The 8774-nt window shown below is 38.9% G+C and overlaps 1 pseudogene; it reads right to left on the bottom strand.

Moving 5' to 3' along the window:
• Positions 1–909: 909 nt before the first annotated feature.
• Positions 910–8774, bottom strand: part of LOC135229032 (CTP synthase 2-like) — a 148992-nt pseudogene continuing 141127 nt past the window's right edge.

Below are 8774 nucleotides of genomic sequence, written 5' to 3'. Positions count from 1 at the left end.
ATAAATATTTTTTTACTACATAAATATTTAAAAATCCTTACTTAAAACTCTTAAGGGAGAGTAAAAACTACCACTAACAATTCAGGAAAAAAAGTAAAATCTCTTTGAAAAAATATTTCCAACCTAAGAAAGGATTAATGTCTTTTATCTATAAAGATCTCATCAGTCAGTAAGAGAAAGAACACAATGGCAAAAGGAGAATAAGTGACAAGCAATATGAAAAGACTATAAAACCAATAGCCAATAAACATAAAATCTTTACATATATTTATTACGCACAAAGTTAATAAAAGGAAATTCCTTTTTTTTAACCTATCAAAGTGAAAACAATTTCTAGTAATACCCAGTAGCAGCTTGGTTTGGAAAACTGACATGGCTACTGTAAACCAAAAGAACCAAATCTATCATTGATTCCAACTCATAGCAACCCTGTAAGACCAAATAGAACTGCCCCATAGGGTTTCCAAGGAGTGGCTGGTGGATTTGGCCACCTTTTGGTTAGCAGCCATGGCTCTTAAACACTGCGCCACCAGCACTCCATATTATACCTTTATAAAAAAACCCAAACACGTTGCTGTCAAGTTGACCCTGACTCATAGCGATCCCATAGGACAGAGTAGAACTGCCCCACAGAGTTTCCAAGAAGTGCTTGGTGGATCCAAACTGCTGAACTCTTAGTTAAAGCCATAGCACTTAACCACCATACCACCAGGGTTTCCATACAACCATAAGAAGTACAAAAATTTTAGTTAAGAGAAACAAACTGCTTTCTAAGAGACAAACAGTGATTTTTCATTTCATAAAAATCCTACCATGACACAAATTTTTTTGAGAAACGCAAGACACTGAGTAACTACGAACATTGGGTCACTGGTAGGAGCTTAGTAGCTAGTTCCCTGGAAGACATTTTTATCCCTGTTGCAAGTAGCTATTCAAATTCCCAGTTGCTACAAGTAACAGCCCCAGGTATGGAGGGGAAGGCTTCACTGGTCTAGAAGAAAACTCATGATGGGATTGGACACAAACAAAAAAGGGATGATCTAAAATGAGCATGATCATGATGCAAATAAAGCAGACAAACATGAAAACTCTTTAAAGGTCTTTTTATCTTTGGATACAATACTCATTAAATGCAAGGAGACTATTTAACTTGTTACCATCATAGCCACTTACTTTTAACCATTTTCTGAATAGAATTCCAAATTGTGAAACACATCTCATTTAATAAGAGATCAAGAACTTTGTTTGTGGAAGGTATTATAGTGAGTAAATTTAAGCAAAAAGTTTTGAAAGGCAAGATGAATTCTGCTTCCCCAAATTCTGCTCTTTGAAGGCCTGGCAGGATGGTATTGGCTCATTTCCATAGTATCCATCAGACTTTAGGCTAGTCCCATCATTCTTTCTCTTAGCTTCAGGATATTTCCTACATGGTATGTCTCTCCCTTTGCAAAGGAAAGATCCCCTGGGATAAACCAACACATCTCTAAACCCAGATAGCTGCCCCTAGCAATGCAGCAAGTACAACTGCATTTCTGGTCACCTGTGAAGTTAGATATTAACAGATATTAGTCATAGCTTGATACAACTGAACTGGCACTCAGATTTCAACCTCTACTACCTTATCACTTCTGACAAAGGGTATACAACAAAAGGGTGGTCTTGCAACATGTTAATGTTGGTTACGTCTCAAGGTGGCAAGAGTTTAAGCTGCTTTATTTTCTTCTTTATATTTTCTGTACTGTATGACTTCTACAGTAAGCATATACTACTTAAACTATCAGGATAAAAAGGAGTTATTTTCATTTTGAGGATTATAAGAAGCCTCTACATGAGCAATTCAAGTTCTCCTGGATGAACAGAGCAGAAAAAAAGCTTTTCTCATATTCGTAAAATCCACTGTTTTGGAATAGTAACAATTAAAAAGGTAACATTCCCGACTCTAGTTAGAACTTTTCTAGGATTACAAATGTCTTCCCCATTCAGGACTCTCAAAAATTGTTTATTCTCAGACTACAAAACACATAGTTTGGTCAACTCTCCAATTTCATAAATTGCCATAGTACACAGTATGGGCAATGTGTTATTTTCACTAATTTGAAAAGTCACTTTAGTTAACTGTTGTATACATCAAACTGAAGGTAATAAAATAAGTTTTAATAAGTGGAAGTAAAGACAACTTTGAACATTTTAATGAAATGTTTTATCATATGACCCAAAAAACTAGTATGGACTTCAAAATCACAAATTCTTAACACCACTGGAAACCCAAAGATATTACTATAATAATAAGGAAACGGTGATATTGAGTAGAAATATCTACACTCCTACAGTTATCATTTAAAGCTGTGCTATACAAAACGATGGCTACTAGCCATGTGTGGCTATTTAAATTAATTAAAATTAATTGAGCACGTTTCAAGTTCTCAATAGCCACATGTAGCTAGTGGCTATCAGAATGAACAGTGAAGAATTTCACTGCCTCAAGTTCCATTGGACAGTGTTGATCCCAGAAATATCCAGCATCGAAATTCTCTATATCACATGTAGAAAGAAGCCTCCTTGAATCAGGACACTTAGGATGAAAGCTTGATAAAAGCAATCTCACTTTCTCCCAGGAATACTGGCACGTTGAAAAAAATTAGTCATCCATATTTAAAGGAGAAACAAAGCAGTATAGCTCTAAATTAAGATGCAATAAATCATACAGCATAACATCTAGGGATGTCTTTGAAGGAAGCAGACAGTAATTACGTTTATATACCAATAAAAAGAGAAGCCATGCAATGGTTATTTTATGAATGGATTACTACTCTGAGTCACTTTGTCCGAAAATATCCCTTATGTCAATATGAGGAAAGAGACATAAAATGTGTTCTTTTGATGATGTTCCATTAATCAGATCAACCCCGTAAAACCAAACCCATTGCTGTCAAGTCAATTCCAACTTTTGGCGGCCATATAGGACAGGGTAGAACTGCCTCCACAGAGTTTCCAAGGTGCGCCTGGTGGGTTCAAACCGCTGACGTTTTGATTAGCAGCCGTAGCTCTTACCCACTATGCCACCAGGGTTTCCTCAATCAGATTAAATACCTTTAAAATAATGTTTTTAATTGCTTTGAACCAAATTCTAACTAACACTAATCTTAAGTTTGTTGCCCTTTTTAGAACTCTTTAGGAATGGTGGAGAGTCATGGAACGGTTCGAAGTAGTTAAGATCCAGAGGAATTTGCAGTCAGCTTTAAAAAACTGCAAGAACTTTAAAGCAGCTCTTATTTCCTTTCCAACCTGCATGAAATATGAAAGTGTCAATGGGAACCTGAGTTCTTGTGATGAAAGAGCTTCTAAGTATTTGCGGACAATAATGAGAGCAAGCAGAAATGAAAGAGAGAAAATACATTGTATTTTAATTCAAAATGTTAGACATGGGTTGATAATCTTAGGAAGAATGTCCAGTGAAAAGAAGCTGAGCAGACAGAATCCCACAGGGGTGGTGGTAGAAACGGGCAGTGTGTTGTTGTGATCTAGCCCTGCCCATGATTACGTGGATAGTTCTGGGCAGGTTCCTTAACTTCTTTGCACCCCAGTCTTCTTCTCTGTAAAATGGGAGTAGTATCATCTGCTTTGTAAGGTCAGTAATGTAGGCGGAGTCCCTAGCAAGGGTTCTGCATCTAATGAGTGCACAATAAACATGGCTTTCCTTTTTGCAGGTGCCAAGCCAAATGCTACTGTGTTCAAAGAACTTTCTCTTACTTCACTTGTCCTCCCTGCTTAGGACTCCATAAATACTTCAGCAAAAAGAGACAGAAAGGGAAAAGCAGAGAGAAAAGAAACTTAAAGTAGAGAATAGAGACATGGGCTCAGATAGAAAAAGAAGTAGGGCAAGCTAAAAGAGTAACTTTTAGTCCAGAGTATCAGGGCCCAAAACATATAGCCGGAAAACACCGTGCTACCATTTTTAGAATATCCTATACACATCATGCATCAATAAATGTAAGCAGCCCATCCAACAAAGTTGCATCACATGCATTGTACAGACCGAACCTTGTCCTCTTCAGGAGGGACTAGAGTGGGAAGCACCTGGCATTAGGAAGTAACTCAGAATGGTAGTCATGAAGGGAGGCAGAGATGGAAGTGCAATCCCAAACTTCATCTTTCTTTCCATACACTTTATCTACAGGACTTGACAACTGACTACAAGTTGGGGATATGAAGGAGAACAAGAGCTAAAAGAAGTCCAAACATTAAGCAATTTTAAGCCCCCAGGCACATTTGGCAATATCTGGAGATATCCGTGGTTGTTATAACTAGAGGTGGGAGTGAATGCTACTGGCATCTAGTGGGTAGAGACTAGGGAAGCTGCTTAACATCCTACAATAAACAGAACAACACCCGCAACACAGAATGATTCTGCCTGAAATGTTAATAGTATCAATAGTGAAGAACCCTGAACAAAGAGACTGATGACAGCTTAACTGTAGAAAGCCAGAAGCAAGAACTTTGAGAGCCTGTGAATTTAGTTTTAAATAATTTGATGTGGAAGTGCCTGTGGAACACTCAGATAGATTGGTCAAATAGGCAACTGAAAATGTTAAGTTCATTTAATTTAAATAAAGTCTGTAGAACAGGGGTTGGCAAACATGTCTGTAAAAGGTCAGGGGCTAAATATGTTAGGCTCTGCAGTTACTGAATGGTAGAATTGAGTACTTGCAGCAGAGACCATAGGAAGGATAGGAACTACTCAGCTCTGCCTCAGTTCAACTCTTCCTTCTACAAAGGTAGGATAATATGCATGCACCTCCAAGGAAGACCAGTTAAAATAACTATTATTCAAATTTATGCACCAACCACTTTTGCCAAAGAACAAGGAATTGTAGATTTTTACCAACTTCCGTAGCCTGATATTGATCAAACAGGCAATCAACATGATTAATGATAACTGGTAATTGGAATGAGAAAGTTGAAAACAAAGAACAAGGATCATTGGTTGGAAAATATAGCCTTGATGTCAGAAATGATGCCGGAGATTACATAATAGAATTTTGCAAGAACAATGAGCTATTCATTGGAAATACTTTTTCATAACAAAATAAAACTATATACATGGACCTCGCCAGACGGAAGACACAGGAATCAAATTGACTACACCTATGGTAAGAGGTAATGGAGAAGCTCAATATCATCAATCAGAAGAAGGCCAAGGTTGACTGCAGGGCAGACCATCAGTTGCCCGTATGCAAGTTAAAGCTGAAGAAAATTAAAACAAGTCCATAAGAACCAAAACATGACCTTGAGTATATCCCACCTGTGCTGTAATGGAATACTTTCATAAAGACCTTCTCTCCATGTTCTTGTAACTCCCATCAAATCAATGGGTGGGACCATGAAATAGGGTGCTTCTAGCCCACCAAGGCTACTGGACAGCTTACTAATAATACAAATAAGCTGCATGGTATTCTTGTGGGGTTAAGGCACGCAAATAAGGTGTATGGAACCATAATGAGGGGGTTGATCAGTTCTGCTATCTTGCTAAGCTTAAAATAAGCCACCTCAGCAGCAAGAGGGGGACTTCACTATCACCAAGACAAAGAAATTGGAGTGGAGTACATCCTTTGGATCCAGTATCCTTGTACTGAGAACCTCTCAGACACAAAAGCCAGAGAGTGAAATCTGTACACTGTATATGACAAGATGGTGAGAAGCAGTGGCAGAGAAATGGCAGCAGCAAAAACAGCATAATGAGAGGAATGGTAGGAAATGGTGTGGTGGGCCTCCCAGCCCATGGAGTAAGAAAGTTGAGTGTCTATACGCAGGAGGCCTGCCAGTGGAGTGGGGAGCTTCCAGGCACTTCTTGGCAGATCTAGGCTTCCTGATCCAAGAAGCCTGAGAGCTGAGCATCTTCAAGTGAAGGCTTTTAAAGGCAGAGGGGGTACATCTGAGCATGTACTGGTTCATTTAAAGAGCTTTTTAAAGAAAACTTGTGTTTAAGTGAAAGTTTACAAATCAAGTCAGTCTCTCATTCAGAAACTTATACACACCTTATTATGTACTCCTAGCTGCTCTCCCCCTAATGAGTCAGCCATTTCTTCTCCATCCTGTATTCCCTGTGTTCATTCAATGAGCTCCTGCCCCCCTCTGCCTTCTCATCTCTTCTCCAGACAGAATCTGCCCACATAGTCTCAGGTGTCTACTTAAGCCAAGAAGCTCACTCCTCACAAGTATCATTTACTGTCTTATACTCCAGTCCCCAACCCCTGTTTGAACAGCTGGCTTTGGGAATGGTTCCTGTCTTGGGCTAAAAGAGGGTCCGGCGACCATGACCTCCAGGGTCCCTCTAGTCTCAATTGGGCTATTAAGTGTGGTCTTTTTACAAGAATTTGAGGTCCACTTCCAACTGTTTTCCTGCTCTATTGGAGATTCTCTATTTTATTCCCTGTCAGGGCACTCATCAGTGGTAGCCGGACACCACCTGGTTCTGGTCTTTGGCAGATGTAGTCTCTGGTATGTGGCCTTTTCTGTCTTTTGAACTTATATTTACCTATGTCTTTGGTGTTCTTCAGTCTCCTAGAGTTAAAGAGTTTCCTAACACTTGTCTGAGAAAGCCTCAGATGAAGCAGAGAGGCCAAGGGCTGGATAGACACCTGCCTGCAGGCACGGCTAAGAAGCAGCTTTTCTGATCGTAAACTGTTAGAGAATAAACTTCCCTTTGTTAATGCCATCCACTTGCAGTATTTCTGTTATAGCAGCACTAGATAACTAAGACAACAGGAAAAAAAGACCAAAATTGATGCTAAAAAAGACTCTGAGACTTCTCTGAATGAAGAACAGCTAAAGCAAAAGAAAGAAATGATGAAGTAAAATAGCTGAACAGAGCTTTTCAAAGGGCGGTTAGAGAAGACAAAGTAAAGTGTTATAATGAAATATGCAAAGACCTGGAGTTAGAAAACCAAGAACGAAGAACATGCTTGGCATTTCTCAAGCTGAAAAAACTGAAGAGATAATTCAAGCCTCAAGTTGCAATTCTGCAGGAATCTACAGGAAAAATATGGACCAAAGCAAGAAGTGTCAAAACAAGATGGGGGGGATACACTGAGTCACTGTACTGAAGAGAACTGGATGATTGATGTTCAACCATTTCAGGAGGCCAAGAATCAATGGTATTGAAGAAAGAAAACCAAGCTGCATGGAATACACTGGCAAAAAACAAGGCTCCAGGAAGTGATGGAATATCATTTGAGATATTTCAACAAACAGATGCAACACTGGAAGCACTCACTTTTCTATGCCAAGATATCTGGAAGACAGCTACCTGACCAACCAGCTGGAAAAGATCCAAATTTATGGCCAGTCCAAAGAAAGGTCATCAAATAGAAAGTGGGAATTATTATACAATATCATTAACATCACATGCAATAAAATTTTGTTGAAGACAATTTGAAAACAGTTGCAGCTGTACCTTGACAGGAAACTGCCAGAAATTCAGCCTGTACTCGGAAGTCATGGAATAAGGAATATCATTGCTAACTTCAGATGGATGTTGGCTGAAAGCAGAGAATATCAGAAAGATGTTTACTTGTCTTTTATTAACTCTCCAAAGGCATTCAACTGTGTGGATCATAACAAATTACGGATAACATTGGGGAAAATGGGAACTCTAGAACATTTAATTGTGCTTATGTAGAATTTGTACATAAACTAGGAGGCACTTGTTTGAACAAAATAAGGGGATACTTCATGATTTCAAATCAGGAAAGTTGTGCATCAGAGTTGTATCCTTTCACCGTACTTATTCAATCTGTATGCTGGGCAAACAATCAAAAAAGCTGGTCTATGTGAAGAAGAATGTGGCATCAGGACTAAATGATGACTCACTGACAACCTGCAATATGCACATTACACAACCCTGCTTGCTGAAAGTGAAGAGGACTTAAGGTCAAAGACTACAGTCTTCCATATAGAGTGCCTCAATACAAGGAAAACAAAAATGCTCACAAATGAAGCAATAAGCAACACCACGAAAAATGGAGAAAAGACTGAAGTTGTCGAGGATTTCATTTTACTTGGATCCACAATCAATGCCCATGGAAGCACCAGTCAGGAAATCAAACCACATACTGCATTTGGCAAATGTGCTCCAAAAAACCTCTTAAACATGTTAAAAAGCAAAGAAGTCACTTTGAGGACTAAGGTGCACCTGACCCAAACCATGGTATTTTTAATTGCTTCATACACTTGCCAAAGCTGGATAATGAATAAGGAAGACCAGAGAAGAACGGATGCATTTGACTTGTGATTCTTGCGAAGAATATCGAATATACCGTGGACTGGCAGAAAAACAAACGGATCTGTCTTGAAAGATGTACAGCCAGAACGTTTCTTACAAGCAAGGATGGCCGGACTTTGTCTCACATACTTTGGACATGTTATCAAGAGGGACCACGCCCTGGAGAAGGACATCATGCTTGGTAAAGTAAACAGTCAGTGAAAAAAAGGAAGACCTTCAACAAGATGGATTGACACAGTGGCTGCAACAATGGGGTTGAACAAAGCAATGATTGTGAGGACAGCACAGGACCAGGCAGTGTTTCATTCTGTTCTACAAAGGTCACTATGAGTCAGAATTGACTCGATGGCACTTAACAATAATAACTTTTTTTTTTTTTAACGAATACTTATTTCAAAGGAGAGAAGCAAAGAATGAAAAAATGGAGCTTAATTTACTTCTTCATATGTATTTGATGGACAAAACAATGCTAGCTTGCTACAAAACTTTTCCA

This window comes from Loxodonta africana, chromosome Y (assembly GCF_030014295.1).
Source record: "Loxodonta africana isolate mLoxAfr1 chromosome Y, mLoxAfr1.hap2, whole genome shotgun sequence".
Lineage (NCBI taxonomy): Eukaryota > Metazoa > Chordata > Mammalia > Proboscidea > Elephantidae > Loxodonta > Loxodonta africana.
The sequence above is the reverse complement of the archived record's forward strand: the minus strand, read 5'-3'. Positions and strand labels throughout refer to the sequence as shown.